This window comes from Vanessa tameamea, chromosome 10 (genome assembly GCF_037043105.1).
Source record: "Vanessa tameamea isolate UH-Manoa-2023 chromosome 10, ilVanTame1 primary haplotype, whole genome shotgun sequence".
In the NCBI taxonomy this organism is placed as follows: domain Eukaryota; kingdom Metazoa; phylum Arthropoda; class Insecta; order Lepidoptera; family Nymphalidae; genus Vanessa; species Vanessa tameamea.
Genome location: NC_087318.1, coordinates 13,044,930 through 13,064,931, shown reverse-complemented (window position 1 = coordinate 13,064,931; position 20,002 = coordinate 13,044,930). Strand labels below are relative to the sequence as shown.

Below are 20,002 nucleotides of genomic sequence, written 5' to 3'. Positions count from 1 at the left end.
CCTTGTAAAACCAGGATTCTGTCGAAAAGTCAAAACATACATTAATTTGTTTAAAATTATACTAAATTTAAGCAGGCATTTTTAGCATTAACAACAAACTAAAATAATAATATCATGTGATAAGAACTATGATAAAAAAAATGATATACGTATTGTGCATTCAACGTTATGTGAGAGTATTTATTAGCCAACCTATATACGGTTATAGGTTGGCCGACGGTCCAAAGCTAGACCATCGTCGGCAATGCGTGGCGCTAGGGATTTTTGGACCCCTACACCCTAAATTTTGATTGATAATTTAACTTAAACTGGGCCGGATTTAAAGGTCCTGAGGTCGTGGGGCATCAAAGACATAATGTGATGGTGCTTATGGGCCATAACCACTCTATCTATATTTACTAAGATAGATATATTGTTCACCCCGGGAGAAGGCAGGGTGGGTCGCTAGTTAATAGACAAATTGTCGAATAAAATATGCAAGTTTCAAATGAGGTAAACCGTTTGCCTAAAACGGTTATTTTTAACAAGAGTAACTTTTATAAAATGAATTACCTCAATAAATCATATTTTAATAAAGTAAAATTTACATATTTATGTTAATTTATATAATAATTTTATCTTCCTCACAATCCCATTTAAATTTGCGTAATCTACAATAATATTAGAAATGGAGACGTAACTTTGCCTGCCTGATGCGCTTTCACGACTAAGCACCGAATCGATGCAATGACATAGGTATTCTTTCTATAAGAGTTGAATTCTCTTCTAGAGGTGAAAGATGGACGAAGGCTTGATACAAAGTTAAAAAATATGACAGTAAGGGGTTTTCCGAAATTCAAATTAAACTAGTAGAAGTCCGTACAGTGTCGGCGTAGTTGTCAAATTAGGTTTTTCGGATGAAACTCGTCATATTAATTATTTTTAATTCTTGAAGATATTACTTAATATCAATGGGTGGATTTATTTATTTGTGTAACTTCTTAAGCTCAATGCGATTTTTGCTAAATGTTCCTAAAAACAGCTCAAATGTAAGTTACTAATTTAGATTTGAACTAACTTAAAGTTACTATGAGTTTTTCTTTATTTCTAAAGTTTGAAGCTTTTCAACTACTTGCACTTACACAATAATAACATAATCAGCCTGTAAATTTCCCACTGCTGGGCTAAGGCCTCCTCTCCCGTTGAGGAGAAGGTATGGAGCATATTCCACCACGCTGCTCCAATGCGGGTTGGTGGAATACACATGTGGCAGAATTTCGTTGAAATTAGACACATGCAGGTTTCCTCACGATGTTTTCCTTCACCGCCGAGCACGAGATGAATTATAAACACAAATTAAACACATGAAAATTCAGTGGTGCCTGCCTGGGTTTGAACCCGAAATCATCGGTTAAGATGCACGCGTTCTAACCACTGGGCCATCTCGGCTCACGAGCACTTAGCACAGTGGAAATAACAATATTATCAGTCGTATGTTTAATCTATGGCCGGTATTGTCGATAAAGGATTTCCAACTCAAAATTCACACATCTTAGAGAACCTTTAGACGTATAGGTTTCTTTAGTGTGGTTTTACTTCATCGTTAAAACCAAATAAAATTTTAATGAATGCTGAAACTTTGAAGTACGTGCCGTACCTACGTGTGTCTTTTGCGTTTAAGTCGAACCCCCACCTTGCTAATGTGATTAAAAAAATAAATGTGCGGTTGACTATTGTTTTTTTTTAAATTAATTACGTCATAATCGAATCGAGATATAATTTAATAAAAATACAAATAACAAATTGTATAATACTGTTGTATAATCCTCTTATATATGCTGAATCCTGAAAAAAAATCTAACCAGGAAATATCAGTAATTGAATAAAAACTAAACCGCTTCCGGGCGCAGGCAGTCAGGCACGTTAAATTGTAGTTTATTAAGGAAAAAAGATGCTTCAATATTTAATACATAAACGAAAGCAAAATCATAATTGTATACATGACACACCTTACGCAAGGGAGGGGGTTATTGACGCGAAACCACGCGTTTCTATGGACGGTGGAATATACAAAAACGATTATGACCTACCCATTTCAAGGGAGGTACATACTTTATTATTTCCAACTAGATCTTACTTGATGGTATTGCTTTGTACAAGCCCTGGTTATATACCAGCCACTTACTATACATTCTACTATAGGCATAAGGGACATATCTTAGTTTCCAAGTTTAGTGGCGCGTGAGGAGTGGTTATATCAATCCCATGGCAATATATGGCAATATATCAATCCCAGACGAATAATACATACATACATTTAATGTCACTTTACTATGGCTTAAAGAGTTATGCCAGCTTTCATTTTGGAATTTTCTTGTACAAATCTAGAAAAATCGACATCGTTACATTTGCTAATGGGTTTCCAAAATTAACTTACGATCAGAATACACACCGAGACTCTAAATAGAATTTACTGACCGCACCGTAGTGTGCGCTATGAAATGTGTGTGAGATCATGTCGTGTTCTATTACAAATGTTATGTTTTGATTAATTACATACATACAACATTAATTACATGTCAAAGAAATATCATTATTAATTATGCAATAATAATTTAATTCGTTACGGTCTTCTTACTTTCTGAATTACTAATTTATTTTTTCGCGTGTTTCGTGTTTTTGACTTATGTCGTTATTTATGAAATAAAATAAATAATGTTATGAATAACCTGTTCGAAAATTATAGAAGAAATATGTTGATATGGGTCGTATGTGGGCCGGTAATTATCAATTTATTTTAATTTATAATTTTTTGATTGTGCGATTATTCCTATAAAATCTGGCAACTTTTCAGATCTTATGGAAACATTAAATGTGGTATGACTATAACTGATGTTACCAAATATTTTTGAGTACGTTTGATAACGAATGATCAATATCAATTGATATCTAAATTTGAAAAAATATTTTTCTACTGACATGTCACAATTTTTGTGACAATAATTATATAGTATCTAGTACTATAATATATATGCTCAGAAACTTGCTCAAAAGTCTGAGAATTAGAATTAATAGCATATTTATTCTATATATACTTTTTATTTGTGTAAAACTTATAGGTGATAATAGTTGTAGTTCGTTACATATTAATATATATTTCTTGTATCATGAGACTGAATTAATAGCTATTTTATCTCAAGATTTTACATAAGCTAATCATTGCGCCGACGAGCCCTCCCTCAACATTATGTCTATATACGTTGGCCTGCATTTACTATTGGCAAAATAGGGACTAATTTATTCTTCATACAACGGTAATTCATCACGTTGAAATGCTATGCCAGCTAAGGGTGGACATAGTTCCATTAACGGACCATGTTTAAATTTTCAGAGGAAATAGTAGTAAACACTAGTTTTGTCTGATTATCTCTAAGTAGTCGAAACGAAAACAAAGCAATGTTTTTCATATCTACAAACTTACACTGGTTTCTAGCAGATCACATAAGTATAATTATTCAGCATCTAAGTAACACTAAAGTGGCACCTGGCGGTGATGAAGGTAATCACAGCGAATACTGCTTAGGTGTGTAATTTGTATAAATGATAAATCAAGAAAGAAGTTCGTGTCAAGTATCACAAATGGAAATGTTAATTGTTAGTCAAACTATCTTTAATTATTTCTTAACGACTTAGAATTAAAAATGATAAAGTATTTGAGGTTGATATCTAATATTTTACTTCTACCGCTAGAGTAATGGGACTTTCTGATTTTTATGTAATACAATAATGATGTTCTTGTGAGCTATACATTATGTAATTGTCTCGTCGTTTTAGTGGCTTATTTGTGATCAACGTTCATGTATATAAATCTGTTCAGTAGTTGTACGAAGTAAAAAGTTATCAGTAGTACACTCCCGAACCTCAGTAAGCACGTATTTCTTTCCTTTTTTTCTTTTATTTTCATATTTTTTATTACCAACTTTAGTTATTAATTTTATTTAAATTAGTTATTAGTTTCGTATATATTTGAAAAAGTATGTAATGGACGTTTACTTATAAATATTAAAAATAATATAAGTTCTTTCAATTGCAGGCGTAACATATTGTTGCTAGTGTGATAAAGCCTAATAATTAATATTCGCATAAATTTGAGGAACGTCTCTGTGTTAAAGGATATTATAAAACAGAAACTTCTTAGATGATAAACGTACATTGGGAATAAAACGATACCGTACTAGCGGCCCGGTACGTGCTTCGCTACGTCTAAAGTGATATAATACAAAAATGAGTTAGAACATCGATTCATTCTTAAAAAAATATTTTTACTTAATTGCTAGCTATTTAAAAAATTTATTCAAATATTTGGATAAACAATATTTTTGGTTTTTCCATTTTGAGTGTGAATAAACAAACGGCTGGGGGTACCGACTCTGGAACAGGCAACATAAAGTTGGCCATGTGAAAAACATGATTCTTCCAAATTCACACCACAAACGTGAAGTATTTGCCCTTGGGCCTTGTTGATGGACATCGCAAATGATAAACGAACAGGATATTGTAATCGTTTGAACTCGAATGGCATATCAGTTTGAATCATAGGGATCCGCGGTATCAAACAAACTTCACCTTTAGATTTACCAGTTAAGATCGTAGCTTCGATCAAATTTGGCAATAACTTTTTCACTGTCAATCTGGTGCCATTACAGTTTTGGTAGATTATATATATTATAATCTACCAAAACTATATTTCGCAATAATATAATTAAAGAACCAACTTTCAGATTTAAGCAGTGCGGTGGCATACCAGCCGGTTCCAATGAATTAAGATTGATATAAATATGGCACAATCCAGTTGAAGTATTTACCTTAAACGTCGGCATGAAATTATCTCTAATAATTTTAGTAGCACCAAAAGAAGTCATTTGAAATGCCGAATTGTATTGTTGAATATGACTCAAAAAATTTGATGAGATGTCCCAAATATTAATGAATATAATTGTTCGGGTGGAATTTCTAATGCTGGCAATCTAACTTTGCCATTAGCACAACACATGCCGGGCGTGTCACCTGAAAAATTTACCGCATCACAATGTGGACATATTACGTCCATCATTCATCGTCCAATGTATCCGTACATACTATAATCAATCTGACTGTTGTAATTAAAAGCAGCACAAATCGTTTCAGTCAAAGTAGCACGACATATTTGTGATCGCCGTGGAAGATTCAGTACAGGCACAGGGTCAGCAGATCTATTTCGTGCACTACGTTCACGCTGCGATGCATTAGCTTGTGTGCGTTCATCTGCAGTCTGTGATCGTCTATGTGATGTCACATAATTTGTATTACGCGTTCGCCGACCTATATTTGCTCGTCTGGCTCGTGGCATTGATTCTTCATCCTTCATATACAAAAGAAAAAATGAAATTGAAAACAAATTGCTACATTAATAGTGGTGTATCAGTATTTATACATGTGTGTCTGGAAATATACGGGATGAAATATTGGTGGTTATTTTCCCGCAAGATATCGATTTAGTTTCGCGTAAAAATAAAAATACAAAAGGAGTAGGTATTGACTACTAAATCAATTCTTTGCGGGAAAACAACCAACAAAATTTCACCCTGTACCTATGTACCTGCATTCGTTGTCAATGTATAAAAAAATGTCAATAAAATAATTCATTACAAAATAATAAAATACACAGCAATATGTTTTTTTTTTTCAAATTAAGAAACACATACATGTAATCACTACAACAGTTCAAAACTTACCGTTTGTGTAAATGCGTTTGATAATTTAATTCAAATAAAGCCTGCTAACTATATGAAACACCGACAGCGCACTAAAAAACTGAGTAAAATTTAAAAATTGAAAGTACACGCTACTTTTAAATCGACAAACGTAAATAAATATTTTATGATTTTAGTTTTTAAATAGCTAGCAATTAAGTAATATTTTTTTTTACGAAATGAATCGATGTTCTAACTGATTTTTGTATTATTTCTAATGACAGCTCAATCATTTTTAAAATAAGAAATTGTGTTACATGCTATGCCATGGGTTATTTGGAAATAGTAAATTGAATTAAGACGTATTACCTATTGAAACTGGTGGATGAGTGTACTCATTTTTAATTGATACTTACTTTTAATTTGACAGATAATGCCCCGTCTAAAAAATCTCCATTAACAAAATGACCCGCCATTTATTGAAATCATTTGTTACAAGAAATGTGATAAATGAAGAACCACTCGACCGATTTTGTGCAAACTTCACATAAACCATCTACTAAATAATCCGAACAAACCCTGAAAATTTGGTTTGGATAGATGAGCCCGTTCTTGAGTTATAAAGTGACAACTAAAAGTGCCACTTATTTTTATATATAAGATATTCCAGGATTTAAAAACTCAATATCCATCACTGGGCCGGCTCGGCTGTTTACATAAACACTTAGATGATTATAATAATTATAGTAACAGAGATAGTTTAATGGAGGCAATCAAATTAAACAATGAGTTTTATGAAGCGAGAAGGCTTATTAAATTCTAAGAATGAAGCTGATTATGATGTATAATAAATAATTATTTTAAATTGAGTCTGTCGAATAATTGACGCTGTCCTCTCTTCTCCTCTATAGCTCTTACGGCAACTGGCCAGTTCGATGCTAGACGAATTAAATACCATCACCATCATCAGCTCGTGTCAGTCCACTGCTGGACATTGCCCACATCGCATGCCATGCCACTGAGCTGTCCTTCGCAAATCCCTGCTCGTTGCCTTACGAATATCATCTCCCCCACTTCGCTACAGGGCCCCCAACACTAGGGCCGGACCGTAAGTTTAGGGGGACCTGGGCTAACACTACTTAGGGGCCCACCTAAGACATAGCTGAACGTAGACTTGAATTAAATTAATTGAATGGGTTTGATTAATTGCAGGACTTGCAGGGCAGCAAACCATACGGTATGTTTAATTAATTAATTTATTTACGCATTATCATCTTTTTTTGCCTTTGACTTGACTTAGCTGGGGCCCCCTTGAATCCACGGGGCCTTGGGCTGAAGCCCAAAAAGCCATATGGTAGATCCGGCTCTGCCCAACACTACGTTTTCCGACACGCGTTCTCCACTCAACAACCAGTCTACTAAACAAAGTAAACTACGTAACGTATTATTAATAACTATTAGATATAAAAATATGTCTGACAAGCAAGGACTTTTATAATTGCTCAATTTTAACCTCAAGTTGAAATTAACTAGTTGTGTGTTAACTTCGATACAATGTTGCGTTTTTTTATCATTAAGTTTGTTATAGACTCCAAATTCGCTTTACAATTCAAAAGTATTTGTATAAAGTATTTTTATTCAAGAGGCAGACGAACAAACACACTAACAACCGGTAAGTGGTAGCATCGAGATCGACAAGGATCATACTTAGGTGGTAAAGACCTAGGTAAGTGAACCTGTGTTAGATCTCATTGACTAACTCTCATCTAAAAAATAGGTCTTGACTTCACAAAGATAATAAGAATTTAGAAAGTCTAACATAATACAATTAATTTTAATTCATTATATATGTCGGTTATAAATATGTCGGTTTAATTATTGTTTTTGATATTAGATAAATGCATATCTGCTGACTTTTGACTCATTGTATTTGAGATTAGCCGTTGTGGCCTAATTTCGGTCAGAACTTCTGCTATATTAATGCGTTTTTTATTTTTAAACATACGATAAATTATAATATAAATCAATCAAGTTTATTAGTCAATCAAGTTTATTATTATTCTATACAAAAAGTATTTGTAAATATACCACTGCTGGACAAAGACCTTCTGACCTCTAGAGGAGTTTGGGGTTTTTCTTACCATTCGGCTAATGTTATGACAGAAATTCATTCGCCACTTCCTCACTACGTTTTCTTTCACCGCCGAGCACGAGATGAATAATTGTAAACACAAAAGCAAACAATAACATTGATCTCGCCCGGACTTGAATCCGCGACGTTCGGCTAATGTTTACGTGTTCTTGTTACGGCTATCTCGGATCATTTAATTCGATACCAGAATTGAAAGATAAAAAAAGTCGGTGTTTATAAATAAAAGTAAATACACTGAACAGTTAATAATTACAAATACTGTAATAGTAAGGATTGAGTGTTAAGCAAGTGAGTTAGTGAGGCGGCCGTTACTCGCTAGTTGGAGTTCAGACTCGGGCGGATGACGACGCGTGTTCTGTGGATGTGTGTGATAGTATATGTTCGATTGTTCGTGTGTGGAATAGGTAGGTCCATGTGTTTTTTATTATTTTTATTTCATTAAGCCAGACGTTAAGCTAAGGATTGTTAAAGGCTGAATATATTTTTTAACGTGTAGTTTTTCGGCGGGAAATTTAAATATCGAAGTACGAAGGGGTGGGTATAGAAAAAAAAAATTGTTATTTTTAATTTAGTTTATATATTATAGGAATGGATTAAAGTATATTGTGTTGTTAATTTTTTAATATTTTAGTTTTTTTGTTTTAGCTAAATAATATTTTTCTTTAAGCATTAGCCGATTTGTGCATCACGCGAAATTCCTCATGAAAAATATATTATATTAGTATAAAAATAAGGGCAGACTTATTTTTTTAAAACCTGGAAAAATGTATGCATAAATAATATGCATATTATTTATTTTAATTAAAAGGGGAACTGAACAAAACCCTAATCCCTTATATTAGTAGTAAGTAACCATTTACCACGAGACAGCAGATTTGCCATTGCGCTGACCTGTGTGTGACATAAAAAAGCAATAAAATTTTCATGGTTACAATGTTTTTGTCTGATTATTGTGTCCAGTTGACGTCCTCGTGTAACTCAGTGGGATTCTGCATTCTTTGGCTGGTCTGGAGTGTATTCATGATGGTACGATGGGGATAATTTCAATTACAGTTCGCCATAATAAGGTCGTAGTCTAGTTGTCTTTATGATAGTCGTCACTTGTGCCCTATATATTAGTTTCCCTGCTGCGTAGTAATTTTCGTCGATGTAACGTACGATGTTTCGATCATTACCATAAGCCGAAAGCCATTTAGACTTCGTATTATCTTTCCTTAATGCTCATAATGTCTGCCATATATACAATCTATCAACTACTACGTCCTTCTTCTAGAAAAGCAATTCATACAATTAATCTTCTAAGTGTCGATCTTATTCTCGCTGGGTTCCATACCCGTAGCTAAAAAAGTTACCTCTAACAGTAACATTTCAGTCGAATTGTATTTGTATAGATTATGTTAATACTTATATATAAACAAATAAAAAAAAGACAACTTCTAATGTTGTCAGAATATTTATAATTTTTTTTATCGTTTTTGTGTATTGAAAAATCGTAATCAAGTAGGCTCAGTCGTGTTTATAAATAACGTGTTTAATTAATCACGGATTGAAATCAATTTGTAACCGCGTGGAATATTTTTGTCACGATGATAATAATGAATATATAAATAAACCTGCCAAATTATGTTAAAGTAACTATATTTTTTATATAATTACGTTATATAATGAATAGCCCTTATTTTACTTACAAATAGGTAAAACGTTTGTAATATGTATTTTTATTTTTTATATCGGTAGGCGGACGAGCAAATGGGCCACCTGAGGGTAAGTGGTCACCACCGTCCATAGACAACGGCGTTGTAAGAAATATTAACCATTCCTTACATCACCAATGCGCCACCAACCTTGGGGACTAAGATGTTACGTCCCTCGTGCCTGTAGTTACACTGGCTCACTTACCCTTCAAACCGGAACACAACAATAATGAGTACTGCTGTTTGGCGGCAGAATATCTGATGAGTGAGTGGTATCTACCCAGACGGGCTTGCATAAAGTCCTACCACCAAGTATTTTTGATAAAATTGTATTATTTGTTATTTGCTATAGAAAATATGTCTGTTTACGTGGTACAAGCCCTAAATACCGTGTTGGCCCATCCGAAAGCTATTGGGTCTGTCACCATGGCCCGCAGACATTGCTGTTGTAAGAAATCGTAACCATTCCTTATATCGACAATGCGCCATCACAGCGCATGTGCTTAGACTGGCTCACCCACCCTTCAAACCGGGACAACAATACTAAGTATCGCTGTTTGGCAGTAGACATCGTGATGAGCCTGAACATTGGCAGAATTAAATTCGTACCTCTAGCACGAAAATCATATAACATGTCCTGGACAGTTGGCTAGCGTTGTTTAAGTGTAGTGCTGATGGCCGTCGTCTTGGACAAGACGACGTTACCAACATTACTCATTGAGTATAAGTCAGTTCTAAAGGCGCTCATCAAATGAGACGGCGCCGTTTAATGATGGAAACTACAACCAACTTTTCATGCTTTGTTTTTACTTCAGGGTTTTTTTTATCAAATATACGTTACTAATAAGTAACGTATTAAGAAAATATTCCAATAGCAATTTGTATGTCATTTATATTTGTATCTTAAATATCGAGTAACATACAGAAAAAGATATACGAATTCATAAATGAAAAGATCTTTCAAAAGTTGGCTACATCAACATTAATACGTAGATGTGGATCTACTTGGTGGTAAGGGTTTGTGCAAGCATGTACTAACCTAACCAGACATGCTTGACATAGTAACATACCTACCCAGACATACCCAACCTACCTGAACTCTTCATATATTCTATCGTCAAGCAGCAATACTTAGAATTATTGTATTCCGGCTTGAAGGGTGAATGAGTAAGTTTAGTTTCCAAGGTTGGAGACCTGGTGGCTCAATATTGTTGCTTTAATATCATTTGCAGTTTGAAGTGGCTAATTGAAGAATATTAACAATTGAAACTCTGTAGTTTAAACTTGAAGTATCTACAAGTTTTGTCAGTCATATGTTGTACCATTATAATGTCATAAAACTAATACACCGTTCAAGATAGTCCAACCTTCAGTGTTTGCAACAGAATTGTTTCACTCGTACGTTACGATTAGACACGTTGCACAAGTTGTAATTTATTGAAATTGTTTTTTTATTATTTGACCTATTAATAAATTAAAATTAAATATAAAAAGTCAAAAAAACATCGATACATTATTTAATACATAATAAAGCTTTAAACCTTAAAAGTAAAACTTGCGAGTTAGTATTCGTTGATTTCCTTTGAGGGTAAATAATTTATTTGATTGTATTTTAATTAAAATACCTGTAAAATTGATGAAAAGGGTACTCAAATCTTTAGGCGCGACTTAAATCAAAATGAAAATATCAATAAAATATAAATATTCAAATAAACTCATAAAAGAACTTTTAAATCGTCGTGTAGTATTGAATTAATCATCAAATCAAATCAAATTTATTTTATTCAAGTAAATTTTACAATAAAGCGTTTTTGAATCGTCATATAAAATTACCACCGGCTCTGAATGTGGATTCTACCACAAAATTAAGTATATAAGTTTAGTTACTTAATAAATTACACACAACCAAAAATACACACATAATAATATAATACGTATATGTTATATATATTTTTACTAGGTTTGGCCGCAATCTTCTCATGGGCCATAAAATATATCGGGTTCTCTTAATAATTAATATTAATGTTATTATGAACACTCCAGTGACACCAATGTGGGTTCACGATCACCATACAAGCTCAGTCTTGTTTTGCGTGGACTTGTGATTGTAACCATTGTAACGTCCTTGTAACGTCAACCTTTGAGTTACTAAAAAATAAATATCAAACAAAAAAAAAAACAATCCATTTGTTTTTAACTTCCTGATTCTGATATAATTCTTCCTCTCCCTCCTCTAGTCTTACAAGTATTTTCTAGCATTTGTTCAATACCGTGCACTTCCAAATGAATACTCATTGAGCGGAAATTTAATTTAATTCAATAATCACTATAATCACTCATTAAACCGAGCGAAAAATATTAGGATGATTTTTATTTACCGTCAATAAGAAAAAAAATCGTCAATATATTTCTCGAATCCGTATAACCGTATGTGGAGTCATTAATATTCAATGTCACACGCGGGAAATCAAGAAAACGCGGGAATCAATGGCGTTATGTTCAGTCTGTGCAATTAATACGTCATAGACAAAAAATATGTCAAAACACATTCGGACTTATCAGGTGTTAAAAAAAAAAAAAACTTTTGTATGATAACTCAGTCGACACTGTGACAGTCGAACTCGTTGACTGAGTTCCCAAAGGTTACACATTCGCTAAAACTAAATCAATTATCTTAAATAATGTCGGTTGAAGTACATATTTTATTTGTGTTAGTGTGTGTTGTGCGTCTTTTAGTGTTAAGGTCTTGTTTGAGCGTCAAGTCTCAGGAGTGACTGTTTCATTGAATATTATGTTACGCTGGTCATTACGAACGAAGGTAGTCGCTACTTGTTATTAAAGGATAGCAGAGCTGTATTGTCATAAATATATATAAATAAAAACCTCTGTGGAACTGCAATATAAGGTTAGTCCTTAACCGAGAGGTATCCTTCTCAATCTATTCTTGGAAATTATAGTTTTTTTATTCTATTTGAAATAGTTACTCGTATGTGTTTGAATGGATATCAATTATTTATTATTGTGATATTTATCTCATTGCTTATGTATGAGTTTTAAATCGAAATCACTACGCTGTCTATTTAGCACAGAGCACTCGTATGTCATTTCTTTGGAACCGTTAAAAGAAAAATTATAGTAACAAATATAGCAACAAATGTTCTACAGATGGTTTAAGGCCTCTTCGTCAGAAGAACATGTTGAGCTTATATTACAAAGCTGCTTCAATTCGGCATTTGTTTATTACTATTATATATGTTAGTAGTGTCTAAAAAAACATTCTTATTTGGTTGGTCACTCAGGGCGAGTAAGCCAGTGTAACTACAGGCACAAGAGATATAAATTCTTATTCTCCAAGGTTAGTGCGCATTTTCGATGTAAGGAGTGATTATTATTTTCTACAGCGCCAATGTTTATGGGCGGTGGTGACCACTTACCACCAGGTGGCCTATATCACGAAAAAAACGGCACAACTTTCATATCTGCCTGCTGCCATTATTGTTGTATATTGCCTTCAAATTGCCATATTGTAAAGCTACAGCCACACAGAAGATAAATAACATAATAATATATAATTTACACAACAATTGCCCCTATCTGGGGCTCGCAACACTGAACATGCAACATTGAATAATTTGAACCGATGTTTTGGTTCGCAAATACAGTCGACACGCTGCAAAAATATCTTAATGGATGACAGAGAGTAGGGAGAAGCGCGAACTATTAAATGAAATCAGGTTAAACGTTATATATCTTAAGAGACTGATTTATATACATAAGCTTAATGTATATGATATCATCTTGATATAAAGTAAACCAAATTTCTGACGATAACATATGTGTTAAGCCCAAATCCCGATAAAGAATTGATTATACATATTTTATGATGATAATGACATAGTTTTAAGTAATCAAAATTGATCAGTCAATTAGCCGAGGATTGTAAATTTTCCATAAGTGCACAGTGGTCACCTGTTAAGGAGTTTTAGTTTTGGATATACACATGTATCAGATGTTTATCCAACACGTTTACTCAAATATTTTGCGTAAAGCATATTTGTTAATATTACATTTCGCTAATATTTACGTATTATTCTTTGCAAGAGCGAGAAGACAAGGAAGAAGCGGGACAAATTGTTTTGTGCAGCTACCTCGTATAGCTCGGGTATTAAGGTAAAAGTGTCAGCATTTAGTTCCGTTATAATTTCCTAGTAAAACGATGCGCGTGCAACGACAGTATAATGATTAATCCATACGCAATTTGAAATAATTATCACTGGCGTCTACTATCACAGGAGCGTCGTGAAGGTTCTGACCTGTATTTGTTTTCATGTAAACAATATTTCTTTTACGGGTATTTTACGCGCAATCTATGTTGACCGGTGGGAAGTTAGTCACGAGTGGCGGCGCATAATTTAGAAACAAAAGACGGTAGAACATGATGTAACTTAGACTATAGAGTAAGTTACATCATGTGCTACCGTCTTTACGCGAATAAGCATGCTCGGATACAATTAGGTAAATACTCGATTATCATTATTTTATAACTTTTTACGTAAGCGAAAGTCTCGTAGCTTTACAGAGACTGCAAGTATTGTTACCCATTTAGTTTCGTATATTTTATCTTTACGTTTAGCGTATCTTTCATAACACCGAAACTATTAAACGTTTACACCGGATAAACAGTTAATAATTAAAATGAAGACTTATTTGTTTTCTGAACATTTTCAAACTAAAGTATTCTTATCTTGATTCGTATCAATTTAACATAGATTGTCAGGTTTTGAGATATTTGTAATTATAGTTTTGTCAGCGATCGTTAAAGAAGGCCTTGATACCGAAGTTTTTTCCACAGATTTCATTGACATAATCAATATATTAATGAGCATCAAAAATAGTTTATTTTTGATAAATACCAATTAATTAATATATAATTGAAAATTGGTGAAAACCAACCAATGGTGTGGTTGAAAACCGCTTATTTTTGGATGTATGTGTATATATGTATATTAAAAGACGCTAGGGTCAATTTTGCTACGAAATTGTCACTTTATCGCAACACAATCGAAGCGTCATCGTTTCCGTTTAGCCGTTTTCCTTTTCTACAAACACAACGCTCCAGTTTCGGTTCGGTCAAAGTTGCAATTTGAATGCAAAAAAATTGGAATGCAATCATAATTATAACCACAAATTAAGTACATGAAAATTCAGTGGTGCCTGCCTGGGTTTGAACTCGAAATCATCGGTTAAGATGCACGCGTTCTAACCACTGGGCCGCCTCGGCTCTATCACAATAACAATACACGTAATCGAAATTGGAACTCCGATATAACTGTCGCGCTCTCGTTCCAACGGCGATAGCGGCCCGTATCCTATTCCCCTCTCAATGACTGACAGTCATCACTTCCTTTACTATCTTTATATATTCATATCGTCCAGCCGCACGTGTCAGGGATGACGCACAAATAGCACTCTGACGGACTTTATATTGGAGTTTTTTAAATAAACGGTCCACTGTGAATTTTACTTGTGTGGATGGATTCTGTACTCTTCCATGTAAATTTATCGACTTTATTCGTTTAATATTTATTTTTAAATATGTTAGAAATTTAGTTTTATTAGTTTTCACGATGCCATCTCTCATGTCGGGCCCTTTCATTCGGCATGTAAACACGATGCTCCACATTTTTTTTTAATTTAGATTTTGCTTCATTAAAGCTGTATCAAAAATCGAATATTACGCAGTTCGAATCGAAGCGGCGTGGTAGTGATTTATTTTTGTGGCCATTAGCGATTAGGCCTTTGAACTCCTGATTAATAAAAAATAAGGTGCGTGTTCTTGTTAATGCGCGTGAGAAGACCTACTTCTTCGGCATAATTAAAAAAGTAATAATTTAAATACATGCGAATAATTAATTACATTCAAACAATACTCATCTATTTATTAATAATAAAAATTATTTAATGTTATTTTTTCCCCACTACTATAAAGCTCACTTACAAATTTAGACATTCTCAATTTATGTTTGTAATCAAATAAACAATGTAACACTAGATGAGGTGTCGAGTTGTCTATTTCGAGTGAGGTGACACTTAATTAGCGGTTTAGCGAGCAACTTCATCGTGTAGTTTTCAAGGCACCCTGTGCGCACGTGTTCATCATAAAAAAACAATCTTATATCTATTTAACAACGCGCGTTTAACTTCACCGCTGAATTTTCAAGTGCTTAATTTGTGTTTATAATTCCTAAAAAACCTGCATGTGTCTAATTTCAACGAAATTCTGCCACATGTTTATTCCACCAACCCGTATTGGAGCAGCGTGGTGGAATACGCTCCAAACCTTCTCCTCAGAGGGAGAGGAGGCCTTAGCCCAGCAGTGGGAAATGACAGGCTGCTAATGTATGTTTAACTTCAAAAATCAATAGTTTTTGTGGACAAAATTAGCAGATCCAAAGAAAGAATATTTTGACAGATAGATAGATGGAAGACAGACACGAGAGATATTACTATACTGGTCTCCTTTTGTAACTTCCCTGTTTTATGACATCGGGCTCTTTGTATGTTTGTATACAAAGTCTACAGTCTACAGAGACTTCCGCGTTTACATTCTTCACGAATGTTTATATTCAAAAGATTAATAAAAAACAACGTTTATATTCAAAAGATTAATAAAAAACACTTTACGACCATAAATAACATGATATTACTTTAAGCACTTAAGTAAGGAAAAATATTTTTTTAACAATGTAATTTGCTCGTAGTCAAGTCATAATAAGGTGGGTGGACCATGGAAGGCCACGCTTCTTTGAGGGCCAACTATTGAAAATTCGTAGTTATTGACATGTAAAGACATATTCCTTCTGTTATACACTAAGATGCATCAAAATCAAGGCCACAGATGCAGCGGCAAGTCGCATGCGCTGCTGTTGTGGCTGTGCGATCTCATGCTTCGTAGACTTTGTCGTCGACGTTACAATTGTTAATCGCGCGCACAGAAAAACAAAGGTTTTTAGTTTAATAACGTGTTATTATCTCATAATTGTTACTGTTAATTATCATATATAATATGTTTATGGTATTTCAGAAAAATAAAATTGTTTTGCCTCGATATAAGTTAAAATATTGGTAGTATTCTTAGGAAAGTCGTTGGTTCCTTATAAGGTCAATCAAAAATTTGACGGTTGGCCTTGCTAGGGTACATGGGCCTTACAAGGAACTTCTACAAACCATATAACATATGAACAGTTACTTTTTAGTTATAAATACGTACTGTTACAGTTAAAACTATGTTTTATATTTAAAATATTTTTATTTTGTAAGAGATTTAAAATCAAGAACACTTTCAATATGTATGCTCAAGAATGGCCGGACACAAATGGCTCAATATGTTTTTGGCTCGAAACCCATCTATTTCAAAAAGAAAACCTCAGCTCATGAATCGAGCTAGGGCTCAAAAAATGAATAAGCCCATCGTAAAACACCATTTTGAAGAATCTCAGTAGTTGATAATAATTGTTAGCTTGGCTTTCTTAGGAACATTTTGGCCTTACAAAGAACGGTCCCCTAAGAAGGCCAATTTAGGAAAAAAAAAAAGTTTTTAATTTTTTTATAAAACGCGTTAGCAAGTTATTTGATGTCAATATAATACTCATTGCTACTATTTTTAAATAATTCCCATTAATATATTCTTAGTTATAGGATGGTGTTCAAGTAATGTTCGTTGAGTTTTTTATAGATGATAAAAACATATTGAGCATTTAATGTTTGGCTTAAATGAAAGAGCTTATTATGTAATTTTAGTAAAAGCAGATATATCAATTGTTACAAGTCCATTTTTAAGTCAAACGACTGATGTATAATATTGGGCTTGTTTGGAGCCGTGTTCCTTGCAAGGCCATTTGGAAGAGCTTAATAAAACTTAATTTTAATAAAAAGTGATTAAAGCTGGCTTAAAAAAAAGTGATTTATATGGTACACAATAAAACAAAGTATTACTTAAAAATTTGATTCCTTCATTTATACTGTTAATCCATACTAATATCCATACTAATATTATAAATGCGAAAGTAACTCTGTCTGTCTGTCTGTCTCGCTTTCACGCCAAAACTACTGGACCGATTTAAATGAAATTTGGTACACAAATAATCTAGAGCCTGAGAAAGTACATAGGCTACTTTTTATTTGGAAAAAGTGCTGTAAGGGAATGAAAAGGGGGATGAAAGGTTGTAAGTTGTCGAAAGTATTCTCATTTTTAGGACTAGAAGCATAAAACTTATATTTCAGTCTGTATACTTATAAGCTAACATATCATGCCACCCACTAAGGAGCGAATTTTGGAAATTCTACCCCTAAAGGGGTGAAATAGGGGTTGAACGTTTGTATGGAAGTCCGTAATTTTTTAAGTTAGAAACATGAAACTTTATTTTTGAGATACAGATTAAAAATTAAATACGTATTTAAGTTTTATAGATACTCTACCCCCGAGGGGTTTAATAGGGGTTGACATTTCTTATATAGCTTAGTCTAGAAGTCCGTCATTTTTGAAGTTAGAAGCACGAAATTTTATTTTTGGAATATCGATTAAAAATGAGTTGATTCGCATTTAAGCGTTTCTGGATATTCTACCCTAAGGGCTGAAATACACACCAATGTGGTATACAAAGAGGTCTTAAATTTACGTAATATTTTAGGTGAATTTGTAAATATATTCATATTCGACGCCAGCGAAGCCGCGGGTAACAGCTAGTTAACGAATAAAAAGTGTTTATTCCTTCCATGGTCCACCCACCTTAATATACTTTATGGATCGAGATAAGGAAAAAATTGAAGAAGTAATCTTTAACAGTGTATCTCGACGTATGTATGTATGTATATTTCAATTTTGTCAGCCTATAAGTAATGCACTGTTTGGCAGAGGCCCGTCTCCTAGGGCCTATCTCACTATGCTGGTCTTTTTTTTTATGGCTTTGGTTGGTGGACGAGCGTTTGGGCCACCTGATGGTAAGTGGTCACCACCGCCCATAGACAAAGGCGCTGTAAGAAATATTAACCATTCCTTACATCACCTGTGCGCCACCAACCTTGGGAACTAAGATGTTATGTCCCTTGTGCCTGTGATTACACTGTTGCGCATTGTGGCAAAAGTGACAAAATGTCATCACACATGTGCATTTTTTTCACAATTTATGCCTATACTATACTAATATTATAAAAAAAAGAAAAAAGAAAAAGTAATTGTCTATTTGTCTGTCTATTCTGGTCTTTCATGGCCAAACCACTGAGTCGAAATTGCTGTAATTTGATATGAAGGAAGCTTGAACTCAAAGGTAGGACAAGGGCTACTTTAACAACTGACGACCAACCCCTAAAACGCTAGAGAAATTGCGGACGACAACTAGTCGACTATAAAATTCGATAATTTCAAAACCTGTCTGCGGCTTAACAACTGTTCGTGGAGCGGGCACACGGGCGAGAAATAAAAACAATAATTACTAATTTCTAATAGGTACAATAGCTCGCTGGGGGTCAAAAGTCTCGGTAGTATTTAATAATATGCACATAAATGAGAATGTTATATAAATGCAACGCACGGTTGGACTCACCTTTTAGGTGTAATTGACTCACTTCGCACTAAACATAGACCTTTGGATGCTTATAAAATCGTTATTTATAACTTCTTTAGATGCAATGACGATTACTGAAGTTGAATACGGCTGCAACATTTTATATGTAATGCGTGCGTCAAACTTTTCGACACAAAAAGTAATTAGTACTGAAGTACTACACTAATTAGCACGTGTTTTAATTCAATGAAAGTAAATTATTTGTGGTTTTTGTTTTTAATGTAGAGACCTGAATTCTTTCCGATGAGCCGTACCTCCGCACTCTCCCACCTTTTAACACAATCTCTTATTCTTTTATTCGGTCTTCCTATCTCTTTCCCTCACATGCCAATCATCCTTTGTCATTACATGATTTTCTCTCAAGTTGTCCATATGGACAGTAGGAGATATAAGAGATATATGGAATTCGCAAAGAAAAAAGTACAAGATAATTGAACTTATCTATAATCCCTGTTGATATTATGTTGGAAGTCGTGCAGTAATTGGGTTTATGAAAATAATTAGTTACTCTTTAACTATAAACATATATATTATATTTCAACGTAAGATATACAAAAATCAAAGGAATAAATTTGTTGTTTAGGTTATTTCAATGATTGTAAATCGTTCATAATTAAGGCGTATTATTATGTATAATACTTATGTTAAGCGTGTTCATTAATTTTCATACATTGTAACACTGTTTTTATATACGCATTGAGTCAATGTATTCTCAGTATATAACGTCGGCTTCCTAATAAATAAATGACCAATGATGAATAGTTGTGTAACTACAGGACTGTCGTGCCGATATGAAAGCGTCATTTATAAATATGTATATAG

The 20,002-nt window shown here is 33.7% G+C and overlaps 1 protein-coding gene across 1 annotated transcript in view; it reads left to right on the top strand.

The window, feature by feature from the left end:
• Nucleotides 1-8,180: 8,180 nt before the first annotated feature.
• LOC113404266 (ATP-binding cassette sub-family G member 1-like) overlaps nucleotides 8,181-20,002 on the top strand; it is a 53,116-nt gene continuing 41,294 nt past the window's right edge. Inside the window, exon 1 of the mRNA XM_026645129.2 lies at nucleotides 8,181-8,267. The gene's annotated coding sequence lies outside the window, so the exon portion shown is untranslated. The remainder of the gene's footprint in view (nucleotides 8,268-20,002) is intronic.